Below are 21162 nucleotides of genomic sequence, written 5' to 3'. Positions count from 1 at the left end.
ACTTGAGTGAATGAAACCATCAATATTCTCTTTCCTAAGTCTAAGTGTTAAATGGAAATCCCAAGTCTTACTCATATTTCCTAAGTTAATTATGAATCAGATATAATCAATGATGTTGTAGGGAAAACACTAAAAATAAAACAAATGAGTCTAGAGGGATAAGGCTTTAAACGGAGCTGTGAGAGATGGAAACCACCAGCATCATTTTTCTCTGTCCATTTTGGTGAGAACATTTTAAGATTTTTTTTTCTTTTTCCCTAGGCTTGCTTATCATTATGGGAGAGTGATAATATAAAATAATCTTCTCTCAGCCCTCGAGCATCTAATGAAAATGTACAACCTTCTGCTGTCAGTACAGCAAGGACATCAGCAGGCCATGTCCTGGAAAGAGACCATTCTTTGCCACCCTCTATATCCATTCAGTTTGAGAAAACATCACTTTAACCTCAGCCCACCAACAAGGGCTGTACTGTCCATGTTATCAAATCCATGTTATCAATTTTTAATCAGTAACCTCCATTTCTGAAACGGCTGATGTCTGTCACAGCAGTGGTGGCTGGATGATGACTTCAAACATATCTTTAAGTTTCCTGCTTCCCAATAATTTAGGGCCATTTCCTGATAGCAGGAGCATATCACTGCATATCTGTCTAGGCAGGATGTGCCTCTGGCAGTGACTGACTGTTGAGGAGAAATCCACGCCACCTTCCCCAGCCCCCATCCCGCCCCAGGCTGGCGAAAACAGTGCAGGATGGTTCTAATGGAACAAATTCATAGGTTTTTTAAAAATCAATTAATTAATTTATGGCTTTGCTGGGTCTTCATTTCTATGTACAGGCTTTCCCTCGTTGCAGCAAGCGGGCTACTCTCTAGTTGTGGGGTGGGAGGCTTCTCATTGTGATGGTGTCTATTGTTGTAGAGCTCAGGCTCTAGATTGCAGGCTTTGGTAGTTGGGGCTCATGGGCTTAGTTGCCTCCCAGCAGTGGAATCTTTCCAGACCAGGGATTGAACCTGTGTCCTCTGCTTTGGCAGGTAGATTCTTAACCACTGAACCACCAGAGAAGTCCAAATTCATGGGTCTTAATGAATGCAAATATGGCCCATCTGGGAAACTTGCGTGACCATAAACTGTGCTTATTTTCCCTGCTTGAAGGTGGAACCAAGTAAGAGGTTTATACCTGCCTTAGGTGTGGAGAAACCACAAAATTAGACCCACACACTTGCTGAGGTTCAGGCTGGATGGGCCCTTCTGAGGCCTGAGCTATAATGCTCGTGGTGTGGAGGAACAGAGCAGAAGGTTCTGTCCAGCACCCACAAGAAAGGGATGAAGAAAGAGCTGGTCTCTGCATACCCAAGTTCTCAATCATGTCTCCTAAATCTGAGGAATCACCCATGGATGCTGAGTTGATGGATCTACATCCACTGGAAAGAAAAATCTGAAGGGTGAAGGATACCCTTTTCTCTCTAACAGCCTTGGCGGAGTTTTTCAACCTCAGCACTAATGGCAGTTTGGACCAGATACTTCTTTGTTGAGGAGCTGTCCTGCCCAACATAGCATATTTAGCAGCATCCTGACCTGTACTTACTAGACACTAATAGCACCCTCTTCCCACGTGATGACAAACTAAAAAAAAAATATCTCTGCCACTTTTGGGGTTGATGGTAAAATCATCCTTCACTGGGAACCACTGGCCTAGACTCCAGTTCTATTTGCAATAAATTGGTTATTTCTGAGCACTCATTTCTGCTGAGTACTCACTGTATGCCAGACTGGGGCAGGGGAAAGGCAAAGAAGACATAGCTCTGGCCTTAATTAGCTGGGTCTTGTGGACCCACAGAGAAGCATCTAAGGAAACATCTGGTAGTGTTGTGCCCAGAAGCATCATGAGAATTTGTGATGGTTCCCAGCCATGGGGAAACCCAGCTTGGATCAGGAAAATCCATCTAGACCATGTGGATGGTGATCTGTCATTTCTTCCATGGTGAACCGCCTCTTAAGGAAACAGATATTTCTTTGCAGGCTGTTCGACTTCTGTTTGGTGAATGACTACTGCACTGGGCTTGACATTCAGAATGTATGCCTGCAGCCCATGAAATTTGTTTTCTCTCGGAGTAATGGGGCTCTTCCACCCTGCCTCTCTATGGCATCTGTGAGATCAAAGCCATTTGTTTGATGACAAATATTAAAGCTTGAACAACTTAATCTTGACAGAAGGCAGAATCTCTAAGGAGAATGCAGAGAGTTAAAACAAAAACAACTCACTAATGTCCTCATCCCAGTACGTTTGAATTTTATATACCAAATAGAATTAACCATTCACTAATATAATTGCTACATATAGGATATTATGTCATTTTTTTTAAGGAAGTAACTTCCCATTTTTATTACCTAAATATGGCAGAAGATGGTGACATCAATGTAAGGACCTCACAAGGAAACTTTTTCTATGGTACCTTTTTTCCACTGTTGTCAGACACCTGGGGGACAAAAAGACATTTGGGCTTGATGTTATAAAAAATAATTTTAGAGCAATAGGGAGGAAAATAGTGTCCTTTTATAATAATAACTCGCACAGTTTTTTAGGGCACAGGCTGTTTTCACGAAAGATTCCCTTTGTGCCTTCCTTCTTTTCAATACATGGACACATTGCCAAAAAAAAAAAAAAAAACCAACAACCAGGAATATATCTTTTATTTTTAAACAAGATGCTAAATTGAAAAGAAGGAAGGATAAGAAACTCACTAGGAGTCAGGACACCTGAACCTCAGGCTCAGATCTACTTCTATCTGTGAGATGATCTTTAAGCAATTTCCCTGTTATTATTATAAGATTCTATCTCTGAACCTGACTTTTCTTACTATATTTATTTTTTAATTTAACTTTTATTTTATATTTGAGTATAGTTGAATCCCTGGTGTATAGTTGATTTGAATATAGTTAGCTTCCCTAGTGGCTCAAATGATAAAGCATCTGCTTACAATGCTGGAGACCTGGGTTCAATCTCCATCGGGGAAGATCCCCTGGAGAAGGAAATGGCAACCCACTCCAGTACCCTTGTCTGGAAAATCCCATGGACAGAGGAGCTTGGTAGATTACAGTCCTTGGGGTCCCAAAGAGTTGGACACGACTTCACTTTCACTTTCGTGGTTGATTTGCTACACTGTACCATTTCAAGTGTACAGCAAAGTGATACAGTTATATATATACTGAGCTTTCTTACTTTAAAACAAAGGGTTTGGGAGACTTCCCTGTGCCTCAGTGAATAAGAGTCTGCCTGCCAACACAGGGGACATGGGTTCAATCCCTGGTTAAAGAAGATTCCACATACTGTGGGGACACTAAGCTCATGTGCCACACCTACCAAGCCCATGCTCGAGAACCTGCGAGCCGCAACTACTGCGCCCACACGCCTAGAATCCGTGCTCTGCAACAAGAGAAGCCACCACAATGGGAAGCGCATGCACTGTAACAAAGAGTAGCCCCTGGCTCGCCGCAATTAGAGGAAGCTTGCGTGCAGTAACAAAGACCAAGCACAGCCAAAAATAAGTAAAATTTTTTTAAAAACAAAGGGTTTGGGCAAGATAAACTCTAAGTTCTCTTAAAGTTATGGAATTCTATGAGGCTAAGGAGAAGGCAATGGCACCCCATTCCAGTACTCTTGCCTGGGAAATCCCATGGACGGAGGAGCCTGGTAGACTACAGTCCATGGGGTCGCAAAGAGTCAGATACGACTGAGCGACTTCACTTTCACTTTTCACTTTCATACGTTGGAGATGGAAATGGCAACTCACTCCAGTGTTCTTGCCTGGAGAATCCCAGGGATGGGAGGGCCTGGTGGGCTGCCATCTATGGGGTCGCACAGAATAGGACACGACTGACGCAACTTAGCAGCAGCAGCAGCAGCAAGGAGATAACAATTTAAAATGTTTTTCCTAATATTGAATAACTCTATTCTTGCAATAATGTTTATTCATAATCTACCCTGTCTTATGCTGGATTGCAGGCACTAGAGCTACAATTAAAAACAGACTAGTAATTTGGGCAAGAAAATAAGTACAGATACTGTCTCATGACAAATATCAAGGTCTAAAAAGAATACTATGAAGAATCCCATAATGGTATATACATTTTTTTTCAAATAGTCTTCATATTTAAAATTTAAGAATTTACCCATTTAGGCATCTTGAAATATGAAAGAAGTCTACTCTCTGTTCTTGATAAGAGAGACACTAGAATGAGGTAGAGTAAATCCTGGTAAGGCAAAGGGGTGTGAAATATTGTGTTTTATAAGAAAAATGTATAGACCAAGAATATATGATCTTCATCCACAGTTCTTGGCCCACAAGTCCCCAAAACTCTTGGTATTTCATTATCGATAAAGAGCTATACTATAATATTTGGTCTCTTGTCTTTGGATCTTGAAAATGCCTCAGGAAAGATAATTTTAGATCCCACCCAAGGGTGGGACTGATTGCTGCAATAAGCAACCTTGTGATTTGGAGGTTGAAACTTTCAGTCCCATCTAGTGATTTCCAGGGAGGAGAGAGGACAGTGCAGGTTGAATCAACGGCCACTGGGCAATAACGTAGTCAGTCAGGACTATGTAATAAAACCTCCATCAACAACCCCAAAGGACAGCTTCTTATCTTTTCTCAGAGAGCTTTCATACTGGGGAACGAGAATGCTGCTGTTTACCACCTGGCTGGGTCCATGTTTTATAGGAACATGAGTTCCTTTGTTTGGGACCTCACCCTATGTTTCTCATCATCTGGCTTTGATTTGTATCCCTTAATAGCTTTTTATAATAAATCAGTAATCTAACCAGTAATGAGTTTTCCTAAGTTTTATGAGTTGTGCTAGCAAATTAATCATAATTAAACATAAGGAAGGGGTCGTGAGAACCTCTGGTTTATAGGCAGTTGGTTAGAAGCACAGGTAACAACCTGGACTTGAGGCTAGCCTTGGAAGTAAAGGGTGGTCTTGTGGGACCAAGTCCTTTACCTATAGAATTGAATTCTATGTCTGGGTAGATAGTGTTAGAATTGAGTTGAATTCTCAGACACACTATTGGCATCTGAGAATTGCTTGTTGATGTGGGGAAGTCTCTTTACATGGAATTGGATCCAGGAATCCTTTGCAGGGTGAACAAGAATACAACCAAGCCTATACTTAGTTTCTCCAATCCCAGACCTATACTGGCCTGGGATTCCCCAAGGCTCATACCCCCATCTTCACCTTCACCTGCCTGACACTCTGTATGTCTGTCCAGGGAAAACTGAAATCACCCCACCAAACATCTAGACATACACCCATACAACATACATGTACACATGGGCCTGAGCGCTTACAAGTGGCTAGCTAAATCTATAAAGAAATGCCAGAAAGAGAGCATCACTTTCCTAAACTCAGAAGACTGAATTTCACTGAATGTAGTAGGGTAAAACATTTGAAATTTAAACCCCAAAAGCTTTGGACAGAGAAAGTATATACACTTGGTATAAAAGGACTGTAACACTTATTTCTAGTCAATGACAGTGAATCTTACACGGAAATCTTGGTTGATATTTTGGCTGATTAGACAACCCTGGAATTTAAAATATTATTCTGCATTGAGTACAACATTTCCACATAATGACTGAGGGTGATTTTTCCTGTTTAAAGACAGAAGATTGGTAGCTAAATTTGGAGAAAAATGTTATTTGCATTATGGTATCACTTGCAGTATAAATTAATCTCCTTTGAACACTGAGATCCTTGGTCATGCTTCTAAGTGGCATTTATTAATGTTCTTTATCATGTCTAGGAAATAGTAGTACTAAGTGAGGGTACTTCTTTTCAGTGGAATGAAACAGTGTAAGAGGGGCAAAAAGGGTGTTTATGGCTCTCCTGTGCATGCTAAGTTTCTTCAGTTGTGTCTGACTCTTTGCAGCCCTATGGACTGTAGCATGCCAGGGTCCTCTGTCTATGGGATTCTCCAGGCAAGAATACTGGAGTGGGTTGCCATGCCCTCCTCCGGGGGATCTTCCTGACCCAGGGATTGAACCTACATTTCTTATGTCTCCTGCATTGGCAGGTGTTTTCCTTACCACAAGCGCCACCTGGGAAGCCCCGTTATGGCTCTCCCAGGAATGCTTCAAAAAGGATTCCTAGAGATATCAAAATACAGGACTAACTCATTTACTTTTCAATAATAAAAAGTAGGTATAATTTATTTTTTGAAACTTCGCTTAATTTGAACCCCTAATTCTATTGTTAATCCCTGTCAGTTTCCTTTGTAATTACAATCTGCTAAAATTTCAAAGAGGAGGTTGCGAATATCTTTTAAATTCTTTTACATTTTCAAGAGAGCTGTTATTCAAGCAGACTGAATTCCAGGAGGAAACATGAAGGCAAGGAGTCAAGCAGACCAGACATGGCGTGAGAATGTTATAGGGATAAACCCATAGGCTGGGATGCCATTCCTAAAACATACCTGATACCATTCCCGCATCATGTGTCTGAGTGATCCTAAGCACAGTTTTTAAAATTCTTTGCAACCCAGGCAGCTGTGATTGTTCGATTATCCTGGGCACAAGATATAAAACTTATTTCTCATTCTTTTTATGGGGGGGATGGGAGAATTTGTGAGATAAAAGACAAAGTCACAGCTAGCTGGATCAAATACATTTCTGAATACTCACTAAGCAGATGGCCCAGAAATCCTGTTCTGAAAAATGCCTTAGACGCAAATTTTCCAAATGAAAAAGCTAAGTTTCACAAGGGTGTGCCTTGACAAACACCAATATAATTGATGACAACCATAAGTAGCATGTTTCAATGGCATCACCATGTATACCAGCCCACCCATCAATCAGAAGCATGCATCTGCATTTTAAAATGTGCTTATAATTGCTTATTATTCAAGTTTACCGTTAGGAAAGCACTCTTGGTCCTATATACTGTGAGTAATTGAGTCTCTACTATATCTTGTTAAATGATTTGCATGATCTAGACCCGAGGTCCTACTATGACAGTTTCCTCTTTTCCCATTACTGGCTATTCACAGCATCCAAAGACAGGACAGAGGCCCCAACTGTGACACCCTGGATCACTGCCAGGCCCCAGGCATTGAGGCCACGCTTGCTGCAATTCTCTTTGGCTAAGTTAGACACATACTAAAATGGATACAAGGATCCCAAAGAAATTGCATTGCAGGACACTTAAACGAAGGCAAGTGAACACAAGGTGGACAAGGGAAAGCTTTCAAAACCTTGAAATTGAATTTGGAGTCACTAATACAGCTGGGAAATGATAGCACTGAATGTCTCAAGGTCACTGGTGACAGAGAAGGGGACTTTATTTCAAAGAAATTGCCCTGCCTGCCTAGATAAAAAGGAGACATATACACAGCAAAGAAAAGGAACAGCTGCTACAGAGCAGTAGCAAGAGGGAGGCTGCAAAACAAATTATCAGTGGGGAAGGGAATGAAGAACACCACACATTTCTGCCATCCTTGGGCCAGAATACCTCTCCTGTCTCACTCACAGGACAAAAAGTAGGCTGGCTCCAAATGTCTGTTTAGACCCAGTAGAGCCATTTGCAAGAACGGGAAAAGCTGGAAGATAATATGATGTTTTCCACTGTGCCAAATCATTGGCTGTAATATACCTGCTGCCACTGGCTCATAAAGACTGAAGTGTGTTTGCAGCCATTTTGGACCACATGGTTCCCACAGTCAGAGGCTCCTCCCCAGAAACACCATTTTCTACTACCTGAGGATCAGACATCTAGCAACTTCCAGACGACAATATAAACAGACTGAAAGCTTCCTTGCTTCTGGAGGGGATATAGATGATACTGCAGAGCCAAGATTTTCTCCTATGGTTTCTGCTGGAAATTTTACAGTTGTAGGCTTCCCATTAAGTCTATGATGTGTTTTGAGTTCATTTTTTTTGTCCGTGGTATAAGACATGGTTCCCACTTTGAATTTTCATATGGAACTCCAATCATTCCAGCACCGTTTGCTGAAAAGACTATCCTTTCTCCAATAAATTGCTTTTTCAACTTTGAAAAGAATCAATTAGCCTGTATGTGTTCATGTCTGGTTTTGGACTCTATTACATTCTGCTGATCTATACCTTTTATCCTTTTGCCATTAACTCATTGGCTTGATGACTGTAGTTTATAACAAGTCTTGAAATCAAGTAATGTGAGTGATTCAACTTTGTTCTTTTTCAAAACTCTTTTGACTGTTTTATTTCCTTTGCCTTTCCAAATGCATTTTTAAATCATTTTGTTGATTTCCACAACAAAATTTCTACTGGGATTTCTTTACTGGAATTATATTGAATTTATACATTATTATTATTAAAAATTGCTTCATGAATTCAGTTCAGTTCAGTCACTCAGTCGTGTCCAAATCTTTGTGACCCCATGGACTCCAGCACACCAGGCCTCCCTGTCCATCAGCAACTCCGGGAGATTTCCTCAAACTCATGTCCATTGAGTCAGTGATGCCATCCAACCATCTCATCCTCTGTCATCCCCTTCTCCTCCCAACTTCAATCTTTCCCAGAATCAGGGTCTTTTCAAATGTGTCAGTTCTTCGGACCAGGTGGCCAAAGTATTGAAGTTTTAGCTTCAACATCATCCTTCCGATGAATATTCAGGACTGATTTCCTTTAGGAAATCCAAGTCCAAGCGATTCTCAAGAGTCTTCTCCAACACATAGCTCAAAAGCATCAATTCTTTGGCACTCAGCTTCCTTCATAGTCCAACTCTCACATCCATACATGATTACTGGAAAAACCATAGCCTTGACTAGACAGACCTTTGTGGGCAAAGTAATGTCTTTGCTTTTTAATATGCTGTCTAGGTTGGTCATAGCTTTTTCTCCAAGGAGGAAGCATCTTTTAATTTCATGGCTGCAGTCACCATCTGCAGTGATTTTGGAGCCCCCCAAAATAAAATCATTAACCTATGGAATGTGTGTCTCTCTAAATAAATCCACTTCTCACCTATCAGTTTATCTCTCACTGAATTCTTTCTGTGATGAGACATTGAGAACCTGAGGCTCAAGGTTCACTGGCAGTTGAATCTTCCATCATCTTGGACCCAGTTTGTTCTAACCAGTTTTTGTCATATCATATTTTGAGACCAGGTGTGTGATCATAATTAAAAGACAGTGAGTTCAGGTTCCCAGTCTGGATTTTGATTGGGTTCAAGTCTCAACCTGAGGTGTGCGGTTTCATCACTACACATAATATTAGCTGACTCTTTGAATCAAGAAAAAATATTTTAAAATTATAGTTAGCCACTCCTTAAAAACTGTCACAGGTGGCTTGCCACCATGCTTATGTTCTGTTAAAGCAAACTTAGCATCTAGTTCAGGGGCAAAATAGAGGAAGAAGATATCAGATGCAGATATAATTATATGGGACAAAGGCATCAAAAAAGGAGAAAGCATAAACTAGGCATATGCCTAATGGAATGGGCAGAAGAAGAGTAATAGGGACTCTGAGCAAGCAGATAAAAAAGGAAGATCATTGTGCCATTGACTGCTCATTATAAAATCCCAGCAGGACCTAAAGGGAATGATTGTCTCTGAATTTGTTAAGAGGAAGATGGTTTAATGGACAGTAAATTACGGAATTACTGGGAAAGGTAATCTGAACAGGAATAAGGTCAAAGATCTAAAATTAAAGTTTCCTGCAGGCTCTCACACAGAGTTAAAATTCCATTAAAACAAAAATCCTGTTACAAAAATATTTTTCATATTAAACCATGCTTCATGATCTTGCTTTAAGAAATTACATCTTATTTGCTTGAAGGAGATCACTTGCCTGTCTTTAGCTAACTAAATTCTTATTACCACTTGAGAGCAGGTGAGCTCTCTCAGAAAATCTTGAGCTTATACACACTGGATGGTCCCGTACTTTCATGCCAATTTTTCTATTTTTTTTTTTTATTATTACTCTGTATTTTATATTAGCACTGCAAGGGCACTCTGACCTCTTAATTCCTTGAGGGCTACAATTAACCAGAAACACTCTTGACTGAAAAAGGAATTGAATGGGAACTCTTCACAGGTCTTCGGTCAATCACTTAAGAAATTTTATTTCATTTAAGTCATTCCTGGAAATTTTTGTATGACTTAATCATGTTATACACCCTTTTGTTTCCCTCTCATGAAGCAAAGACACACATGTTAATGTGAAAGAAGCATATCCACTTACTAAAGAAATGAAAATTTTTAAGTGACAAATGTCTTAGTTGTAATACTGATTTCTTGTTCTTTCTTTATGACACCTAAGTAACACATTTACATTCATAAATTATTGAAATTTCTATATGATTAGCAATTAAAGGTCCTTTTTAGGGGAAAAAAGTCTTCCCAATGGAAAGCAAAAGTTTTGCTTGAAAAGTGTAGAAAACACACTCCCTTAGCAAAGTGAGATAGAAAGTCCTTTGTGTTGGACAGAACACTTGGACCAGACTCATAGGCTCAATGCTTGTTTGTTACTTATAAGTTGTATAATATGGGATGAGTCATTGACTATTTCTGGACCTTGAATATCTTTGTGACATGAAATAGAGATAATAATAATGATTACCTCATGCAACTGTGGGACTTCCCAGGTGGTGTTAGTGGTAAAGGACCCACCTGATAATGCAGGAGACTTAAGAGATGTGAGTTCGATCCCTGGGTTGGGAAGATCCTCTGGAGGAGGGCATGGCAACCCACTCCAGTATTCTTACCTGGAGAATTCCATGAACAGAGAAGCTTAGAGGGCTACAGTCCACAGGGTCACAAAGAGTTGGACATGACTGAAGTGATCTAGTACACATGCAAGCAACTGTAGTCGTGATTAAATGAAATAATGCATGAAAAGGTCTTTTTAGTAAATACTCTAATACTCTGTAACTGTAGTCTGTCTGTGTGTGATTGTTTATAAAATTTTAGGTCTGCTCGGTTTTACCCTCAAATCCCTATCCAGACTATACTGATGAGAAACCTGCCTTCATGCTGGCATATTTTCTACAACAGCTGTAATTAGGTTATTAGGAGTTGTCATTCCTCCTATCCAGTGAGAATGACTGGCTGTGTGTAGTCCCTCAAACCCTCCAGGGAGGGGGAGTCAAGGGGCTGGGTGGATGGTGAGAGACATTGGCCCTGTAGTGCATCACGTCCTCCATCTCAGGCCATGACAGCATTGAACTCCAAAGAACATCAAGCCAACTATTTCTTTCATCTTCAGGGCAAGATGTTGGCTGCCTTAACATCACAGATGTTATTTATAGGGTTGAGAGCAAAAATGATCAGACACACTAATATGTTTTCATCAGCTTTTGAAAGAGACCCCTCCATCCACACCTTCCCCTTCCAAAATATACCCCCTGGTTATGTACCAAAACATGCCATTAAAGAATAAGTTTTTCTTTTTGCTGACAAACAAAATCAGATGCTAATCAATAGGAATTCAGTTGGCAGAGATTGTCTTGCTCATCAGTGAAATTACATCTGGAGCTTGTTGGCTTGATGGTAAGAAACCCTTCTGATGGAAAGCTAAAATGAAAAAATATGTGCTCTGTCACTTATCACAGGAAAATGCAAACAACCGTAACATTTAATCAATCAAGCAAACAAACAAAAAACCCCTCAGTTGTTAGGGTGTTACAAATCAATTTTATCATTCTGTGCCCCCTTCCAATAAAATATGAGTAAATAAAATATAATAGATTTGTTTATTCAAAATTTAAATGTTCTTCATTGGTGATTACTCTCAAGAATAGTTGAGGCTCAAATAGGTCTGTCCTGTTGTTTTTGTGACCACCTGTTTCACTCAGAACTAACCCTTTCAGTCATATTCAAAGAAGTTACCATACAGGTTCTGTAGCTATAGTTTACCCTTTAAAGGAAACACACAAAACATTAGCATTTCCTAACAATAAGTCTCCCTAGATGGCCTCAGGAAGGTAGAACAGAGTCAACGATCAGTGAAGATCCATCTGTCAATTTGTAGTTCTAGGGAGGTTTTGACAATTTTGTGATTAACCAAACTCTTAACACATGAAAAAGGACATTGCTTCCCCATTCTTCTTGCCACCAAATTTTGTGAAGACAATAGAGTGAGAAAAACAAACAAGCATAAGCACAGTCTATACTAGGATCATGATTAAATTGTAGTAGTTCTCTGGAGAAGGCAATGGCACCCACTCCAGTTCTCTTGCCTGGAAAATCCCATGGGTGGAGGAGGCTGGTAGGCTGCAGTCCATGGGGTTGCGAAGACTGAGCGACTTCACTTTCACTTTTCACTTTCATGCATTGGAGAAGGAAATGGCAACCCACTCCAGTGTTCTTGCCTGGAGAATCCCAGGGACGGGGGAGCCTGGTGGGCTGCCGTCTATAGGGTTGCACAGAGTCGGACACAACTGAAGTGACTTAGCCGCAGTAGCAGCTGTAGTATTTCTCCCAGAAATATCTCTAACTTCACTATAAAGTGTGTTTTGTTTCCTTCAGATAAATAACCAGAAGTGGTACTGCTGGACAGTACCACAGTTCTATACAAGTTCTATTTTTAATTTCTTGAGGAACCTCCAAACTGATTTCCATAATGATATTATCAATTTGCAGGCCCACCAGTGGTGTACAAGTATTCCTTTTAATCCACATCCTCACCAACACTTGCTATTTATTGTCTCTTTGATAATTGCTGTCATAACAGGTATATGGTGATAACTCATTGTGGTTTTGTTTTGCATTTCCCTGAAGATTGGTGATATGGAGCATCTTTTCATGTACCTATTGGCTCTATATATCCTTTTTGGAAAAAATTTCTATTCAGTCTCTTTTTGCATTTATTAATTGTTTTGTTTTTCGTTACCAAGCTGTATGAGTTCTTTGTATATTTTGGATATTAACTCATTGTAGGATGTGCAACGCAATGTGCTCAGTCACTCAGTCATGTCCAACTCTTTGTGGCCCTGTGGACTATAGCTCACCAGGCTCCTCTGTCCATGTTCCAGGCAAGAATACTGGAGTAGGTTGCAATGTCCTACTTCAGGGGATCTTCTCGACCCAGGGATCAAACCCATGTCTCTTGCATCTCCTTCAACTGGCAGATGGATTCCTTACCACTAGTGCCACCTATGTGGTTTGCCAATATTTTCTTCCATTTCACAGGTTGTCTTTCCATTTTGTTGAGACTTCCTCTGTTGAGCAGAAGCTCCTTAATTTGATGAGCCATTATCTCAAAGAAATATCTGTATGGAATTCTCCAGGCAAGAATACTGTAGTGGATCTCCATTCCCTTCTCCAGGGGATATTCCCTACTCAGGGATCAAACCCAGGTCTCCTGCTTTGTAGGCAAATTCTGTACTATCTGAGCCACCAGGGAAGTCCATGTGTATATATACATTCAACCTTAAAAAAGAAGGAAATTCTGTCATTTTTTACAAGGTGGATGAACTTGGAAGGCATTATGCTAATTAAAATAAGCCAGGGAGAGAAAGGTAAATACTGCATGATATCATTTATATATGAAATCCAAAATAATGAATGTATAGAAACAGAGAGTAGAAAAGTGGTTGCTAAGGACTGGGGTTTGGGGGAAATACAGAAAGTTTGGTAAAAGGTAAAGGATACAAACTTTCATCTATAAGATAATAATGGCCTGAGGATCTAAAGAAAACATGACAATAACTGATAGCACCATCATATAATTGAAATTTGCTAACAGAGTAGAACTTAATATTCTCACCAAAAAAAGGTAAATAGGTAAATATCTGAGGTGATTGATGTGTTTATAAACTCACCATGGGTTTATTTATTTCACCATATATACCTATATAAAAGCATCACATTTCATGCTTTAAATATATTACAATTTTACTTGTCAATTATATCTCAATAAAGCTGAGAAAAAGAAAACTGCTTTCAATTTGTCAAGCTTTAAAATAGAATGTTGAATGCTTTGGGCTCCATCCTTCCTTCCACCCTTCCTTCCTTTCTCCCTCCATCCTTCTCTCCTTCTCTACCTACCTTCCCTCATCCTTTCTTCTTGTCTTTCTTCTTCCTAGCTGAAGGGTTGCCAAATGGTTTCACGTATGTTAATTTACCTTACCTTCACAGATATCCTACGAGATAGGACCACTAGAATGATATTTGGGTATTACAAATAAGATTAGTGATTTTTTTTCAAGGTGAACCATTTTATAGTTGACACATCTGACATTCGAACTCAAATTTCCTGACAATGAATACAAGATCTTTTTTTTTCAGCATTTCTGACCACTCAACTATTAGGTCTTCCCTTGTGGCTGGGCCTTCCCTTGTGGCTCAGGTGATAAAGAATCCACCTGCAATACGGGAGACCTGGGTTCAATCCCTGGGTTGGGAACATCCCCTGGAGAAGGGAATGGCTACCCACTCCAGTATTCTGGTCTGGAGAATTCTGTTGTCTGTATCATCCATGGGGCTGAAAAGAGTTGGACACAAATGAGTCACTTTCATACATGTGTCCCTGTGGCTCAGATAGTAAAGAATCTGCCTGCAATGCGAGAGACAGGGGTTCAATCCCTGGATCAGGAAGATACCCTGAAGAAGGGAATGGCAACCCACTCCAGTATTCTTGCTGGAGAACTACATGGACAGAGAAGCCTGGGGGGCTACAGTCCATAAATCCCAATTGCTATTTAATTTAGATATTAAATGTCTGTCTGTTAGTCAATCCAACCCTGTTAGTCTACTTAACCCCTGAGTAGAATCAGTTCAAGTGTGAAAATCTAAGCAAGCAAAAAAGGATATTGAAAACAGTTTCAAAATTCTGGGAGAACTACTAAAAATATCAAGAATAAGCATTTTCTAGCTTAATCTTTCATATAAATAGATGCTACTGCTGACAGTGTTTCTTCCAGAGCTGGACTTCCCACTGTCAGCAAGATGCATGCTGAGATATTTACAGTGATCATGTTTTACATCACACCATCTACATCCTCCCTGGCTTTCTCAGCATTTTCTGAGCAGGATGGGATAAAAAGCTGGTATCATGTAGCTATGACCTCAAAAGCCCCAGGCTGGGCATTGTCAATATGGCATGTTTTCCAGCATTTGGTTCTTTGAACTCGTGCCTTGACAACTATACAGATTGTTATGCACTGGTTTGTGTAGCACCTCTCCATATTAAACTTATAGACAAGGACAGAGGACATACGTTAAAACTGAGTTTCCAACCGTCCTCACTCTGCACAGTCAGTATTGATTATCTCCTTGCCTGTAATAAACCAAGAAGGACCACCACTATGGCTGGCCTGAAAGCCCAGTGATTTAGATTCACTGCAACACCACCAAGTTGTGTGTGTGCTCATCACTGTTTTCAAGTGTTGGGGGAGGTTATCAATACTTTCAAGAATCTGAACTTCAAGTACATAAAAAACATTTCTTAGGAAGGAGAAACAGCGAAAAGGAAAGAGAAACAAAAGGGGCTACCAGAATAAGCAGAGATGCTTAGGTTTGCACAGAAGTTAAAAAATTAGAAAATGAGTCTGACAAAGTCTGATATCCCTCTTGGACCATTCATTTCCATTCTCCTCTCTGCCTTTGCTTCACTTAAAGTTCTTCTTCAAAGGCTCTCATCTGTTCAGTCTCTCAAAAACCTCTGCTTAGCAATAACTGTACTGAAATTCACCATCAATGGTGAGTTAGCCAGGAGCTACAGGCTGCCTTTCTTATCTCCAGACTGATGGTGAAGCAAATTTATCTTTGTGCTTTGCATTGAATGCAACCTCCACTCTGCAAATCTTGATGATTCCTTCTGTGCCTCCAATGCCTTGTTTGTGTTTCTTTCATAGCATTCATTTGCTCTGGATATGTTATACAAGCTGTTGCTTACATTTCTGTCTGCCCCCTACTCTTAGTTCATAATGTTCCTAAGGCAATGACTGTGACCTTTTAGAAAATTGAGTTTGGTATATTTGGACATTAATGTAGACATAATGTATCTCTATTGCAAAGAAATAGAGGAAAACAACAGAATGGGAAAGACTAGAGATCTCTTCAAGAAAATTAGAGATGCCAAGGGAATATTTCATGTAAAGATGGGCTCGATAAAGGACAGAAATGGTATGGACCTAAAAGAAGCAGAAGGTATTAAGAAGAGGTGGCAAGAATACACAGAATGACTGTACAAAAAAGATTTTGAAGACCAAGATAATCACAACGGTGTGATCACTCACCTAGAGCCAGACATCCTGGAATGTGAAGTCAAGTGGGCCTTAGGAAGCATCACTAGGAACAAAGCTAGTGGAGGTGATGGAATTCCAGTTGAGCTATTTCAAATCCTGAAAGATGATGCTGTGGAAGTGCTGCGCTCAATATGCCAGCAAATTTGGAAAACTCAGCAGTGGTTACAGGACTGGAAAAGGTCCTTTTACATTCCAATCCGAAAGAAAGGCAATGCTAAAGAATGCTCAAACTACCGCACAATTGCACTCATCTCACACGCTAGTAAAGTAATGCTCAAAATTCTCCAAGTCAGGCTTCAGTAATACATGAACCATGAACTTCCAGATATTCACACTGGTTTTAGAAAAGGCAGAGGAACCAGAGGTCAAATTGCCAACATCCACTGGATCATCAAAAAAGCAAGAGTTCCAGAAAAACATCCATTTCTGCTTTATTGACTATTCCAAAGCCTTTGACAGTGTGGATCACAATAAACTGTGGAAAATTCTGAAAGAGATGGGAATACCAGACCACCTGACCTGCCTCTTGAGAAACCTATATGCAGGTCAAGAAGCAACGGTTAGAACTGGACATGGAACAACAGACTGGTTCCAAACAGGAAAAGGAATACATCAAGGCTGTATATTGTCACCCTGCTTATTTAACTTATATGCAGAGTACATCATGAGAAACATTGGACTGGAAGAAGCACAAGCTGGAATCAAGATTGCTGAGAGAAATATCAGTCACCTCAGATATGCAGATGACACCACCCTTATGGCAGAAAGTGAAGAGGAACTAAAGAGCCTCTTGATGAGAGTGAAAGAGAAGAATGAAAAAGTTGGCTTAAAGCTCAACATTCAGAAAACGAAGATCATGGCATCTGGTCCCATCACTTCATGGCAAATAGATAGGGAAACAGTGTCAGACTTTATTTTTGGAGGCTCCAAAATCACTGCAGATGGTGACTGCAGCCATGAAATTAAAAGACGCTTACTCCTTGGAAGAAAAGTTATGACCAACCTAGATAGCATATTCAAAAGCAGAGACATTACTTTGCCAACAAAGGATTCATCTAGTCAAGGCTATGGTTTTTCCAGTGGTCAGGTATGGATGTGAGAGCTAGACTCTGAAGAAAGCTGAGTACTGAAGAATTGACGCTTTTGAACTGTGGTGTTGGAGAAGACTCTTGAGAGTCCCTTGGACTGCAAGGAGGTCCAACCAGTCCATTCTGAAGGAGATCAGCCCTGGGTGTTCTTTGGAAGGAATGATGCTAAAGCTGAAACTCCAGTACTTTGGCCACCTCATGAGAAGCGTTGACTCATTAGAAAAGACTCTGATGCTAGGAGGGATTGGGGGCAGGAGGAAAAGGGGACGACTGAGGATGAGATGGCTGGATGGCATCACCAACTCGATGGACGTGAGTTTGAGTGAACTTGGGGAGATGGTGATGGACAGGGAGGCCTGGTGTGCTGCGATTCATGGGGTTGCAAAGAGTCAGACATGGCTGAGTGAGTGAACTGAACTGAACTGAATGTATCTCTGAAATCTCGAACAGGAGTTCTTAACAGGGCAATTCAGTCCTCTGAGCTGCAGATAAAGATGGGGACATTAGCCATATCTGGAAACATTTTTGGTTGCCACAACTTTCAGGGGAGGAATCCTAGTAGCAACTAGATAGTAGAGGGCAGGGCTACTGTTAAATGTGCTACAATGCACAGGATAGTTCCCCACTGGAAAGAAGTATCAGGCTTGAAATATCAATAGTGCTGAGATTGAAAACCCTCGCTAACCAAGCAAACTATCATCCCCAAATAAATCTATATATGTGCCTCCAAATGGGTTGTTCTTCTTAGGTAGCCCTGACCAATATATCTGTCACAAGCAGCATCTTAACCCAATCTGTAACATTTCCATCATACAATATCTTCTTTCCCCCATCTTAGTTCATTTAATCTTTATAATCAGTTTTAAAGTTTACTAGGTAGATTTTATTCTTCTGATTTTAAGGAATTTGAGACTAGTAACAGGTAATCTGTAAAGGTTTTGAAAAGTGGTGTTACAGAAGATGAAGGCAATGGCACCCCACTCCAGCACCCTTGCCTGGAAAATCCCATGGACGGAGGAGCCTAGTAGGCTGCAGTCCATGGGGTCGTGAAGAGTCAGACACGACTGAGCGACTTCACTTTCACTTTTCACTTTCATGCATTGGAGAAGGAAATAGCAACCCACTCCAGTGTTCTTGCCTGGAGAATCCCAGGGACGGCGGAGCCTGGTGGGCTGCCATCTATGGGGTCACACAGAGTCGGACACGACTGAAGCGACTCAGTGGCAGCAGCAGCAGCAGCAGCAGATGTTCCAGAGTCCTTTGCACCACAAGATCAAACCAGTCAATCCTAAAGGAAATCAACTGTGAATATTCATCTGAAGGACTGATGCTGAAGCTGAAGCTCCAATACTTTGGTCACCTGATGTGAAAAGCCAACTCATTGGAAAAGACCCTGATGCTGGGAAAGTTTGAAGGCAAAAGAAAAAGGTGGGTAGCAGAGGATGAGATGGTTAGACAGCATCACCAACTCAAAGAAAGTGAATTTGAGCAAACTTCAGGAGATAGTGGAGGACAGAGAAACCTGGAATGCTGCTGTCCATAGGGTCACAAAGAGTCAGATACGACTTAGGCACTGAGCAACAATGAAGGTTTCATAGCTAGGAAGCTGGCAGCAGAACTTGAATCTAGGACTTCTGACTCTGTAGTCATGAGAAAAAGAGTAAAGAGACAAAGGCATAAAAATTCAGGGGATGTTGGGAGATCAGCCAGCAGTAAATGCTGCTAAATCCTAGGGTACAAGAAGGTGAAATCACCCCTTAAGCTAAAGCTGACTGGTTTGAGGTCAGATGGTTGAGGCTCCTAAATTCTTTTTAGGCATTTTGAATTTAACAGAAGTGGAAGGATGGGAATAGATAACAGAGTTGTTGGTTAGAAATTTCCTTTGGAAGGATCTGTCTGGCAATTGATGGGCTGCTTGGAGAAGGAATTATTTAGAAGGTACAGCAGTTTTTCCGGTCCCATTTGTGACCACAAGGGGTGAATGACAAGCAGCCATATACACCAACTCTTAAAAGATGCTAGAAACTGTCTCAGTCCACTCCAGAGAATGTCTATATGTTTAGAGGGCAAATAACCACCTTCTGGAAGTTTTTATACACACTATGTCTGTGCTACCACACACTGAACCAAAGACACAAATCCTTGGATTTCACATTTAAGACCAATAACCTAGACATATAGAATCTATAGACTTACATGTGCCGAATGGACTTAAACTATTTCCAGAATTTGAAAGCAATCTGGAGAGACTTATTTCCACTTAAACTCTTTGAGCCTTTCTGAACAAAGTGACCCACTGCTGCCTCTGAGAGGATGAGGATTTAGAAAACATATTACAGGTGAAGGTTATCAGGGGGTTTGCTCTCAATAAATCTGAGCTTGGTTTTGAGTTTTGAGATGAAAAATATTCTAAGCAGCTAGAATTTCGGGGGGGCGTATACATGTTCTCAAAAGAATAATATACAAACATGGCTCAGGAGCCTCCCACCAGTAATACCTGGAGTGAAGTGTATTCTTCTTGAATGCATTTCTTCCTAACCTCCCACAGATGAAACAAAAGCCAGTGTCACCAGTGATCTATTTCTCATATAACTAGTGGTGACAGCTTGTTTTGCATTTTTTTTGGCCTTCTTTTTAAACATCAGACTAATCCATCATGAATAGCAACTGCTTTCATTGTATAGGCCTTTGAATTTCAAAAATGCCTAATTTGTTTATTTAAATGAAAAAAGTTTCCGAAAGCAGAAAAGCTAAGAAAAGGTTTAGCTTTTCCCTGGCAGCCAAATATTCATTTTGCCTCTGGGATCTCCATTTTGAGAGCTGTCAAGGCAGAATTATTTTGTAAAAACTTCATTTAGAGGAAGAGTCTCTATTGAATGGCCAGAGGACTTTTCTGCCAGTCACAGCCATTCTGACCTTCCAGTTCTTTGAGCATTTTTACAGCACAGCATTTCTTCCCAAATCCCTTAATATTTGAGCAAATATTTACTTCATACATCATTGCTTTGGTTGTGGCATCTAGGATAAAACTGGAAATGATTTAGACAAAAGAGATGATACTCATCAATGAGTATGTGTCTCTCTTTTGAGTTACAAAAGATCTTAATTCTTTTTTTAAGTTTATTTTTAATTGGAGGATAATTGATTTACAATGTTGTCTTGGTTCCTGCTAAACAAAAATGTGAATCAGCCATAAGTATATACATATATCTCCTCCTTTGTGGACCTTCCTCCCACCCAGAGTATCAGAGGACTTGGAAGCAACTTAGATGTCCATCTACAAATGAATGGATAAAGAAGCTGTGGTACATATATACAATGGAATATTTTTCAGCCATTAAAAAGAATGAGTTTGAGTCAGTTCAGTTCTAGTGAGGGTGATGAACCTGGAGTGTTATACAGAATGAAGTAAGTCAGAAAGAGAGAAAAAAAAAACAGTACTGATAAACCTATTCTCAGGGCAGGAATAGAGAGACAGATACATAGAGAACAGCCTGCAGACGCAACAGGGGAAGGAGAGGGTGAGACAAACTGACAGAGTAGCACTGAGACATATACATCACCATATAAAACACAGGGAATCTCAATTCTTTTATACAGTATTGGCCTGGAAGGGAGAAAATTCCTGAGGCAAGACATGTCTTTTTGGACATGTCACAAGAATGTTCCAGAACACTGTACAGTTGAATTCCTGTCTGTTAATACTTCCCTTTAGGAAAGTATTCTTTCTGTTTCAACACAAAACTTCAGAAAGACTTCTGTCAGGATATACCTGGCAGACTGAGGAAAACCAAAACCAAACAGATCTGTGGATTATGTGTCAACAATTAAGACTTTGCTGCTGCTGCTGCT

Source organism: Oryx dammah, unplaced genomic scaffold (genome assembly GCF_014754425.2).
Source record: "Oryx dammah isolate SB20612 unplaced genomic scaffold, SCBI_Odam_1.1 HiC_scaffold_27, whole genome shotgun sequence".
Classification (NCBI taxonomy): domain Eukaryota; kingdom Metazoa; phylum Chordata; class Mammalia; order Artiodactyla; family Bovidae; genus Oryx; species Oryx dammah.
This window is presented reverse-complemented; position numbering follows the sequence as displayed.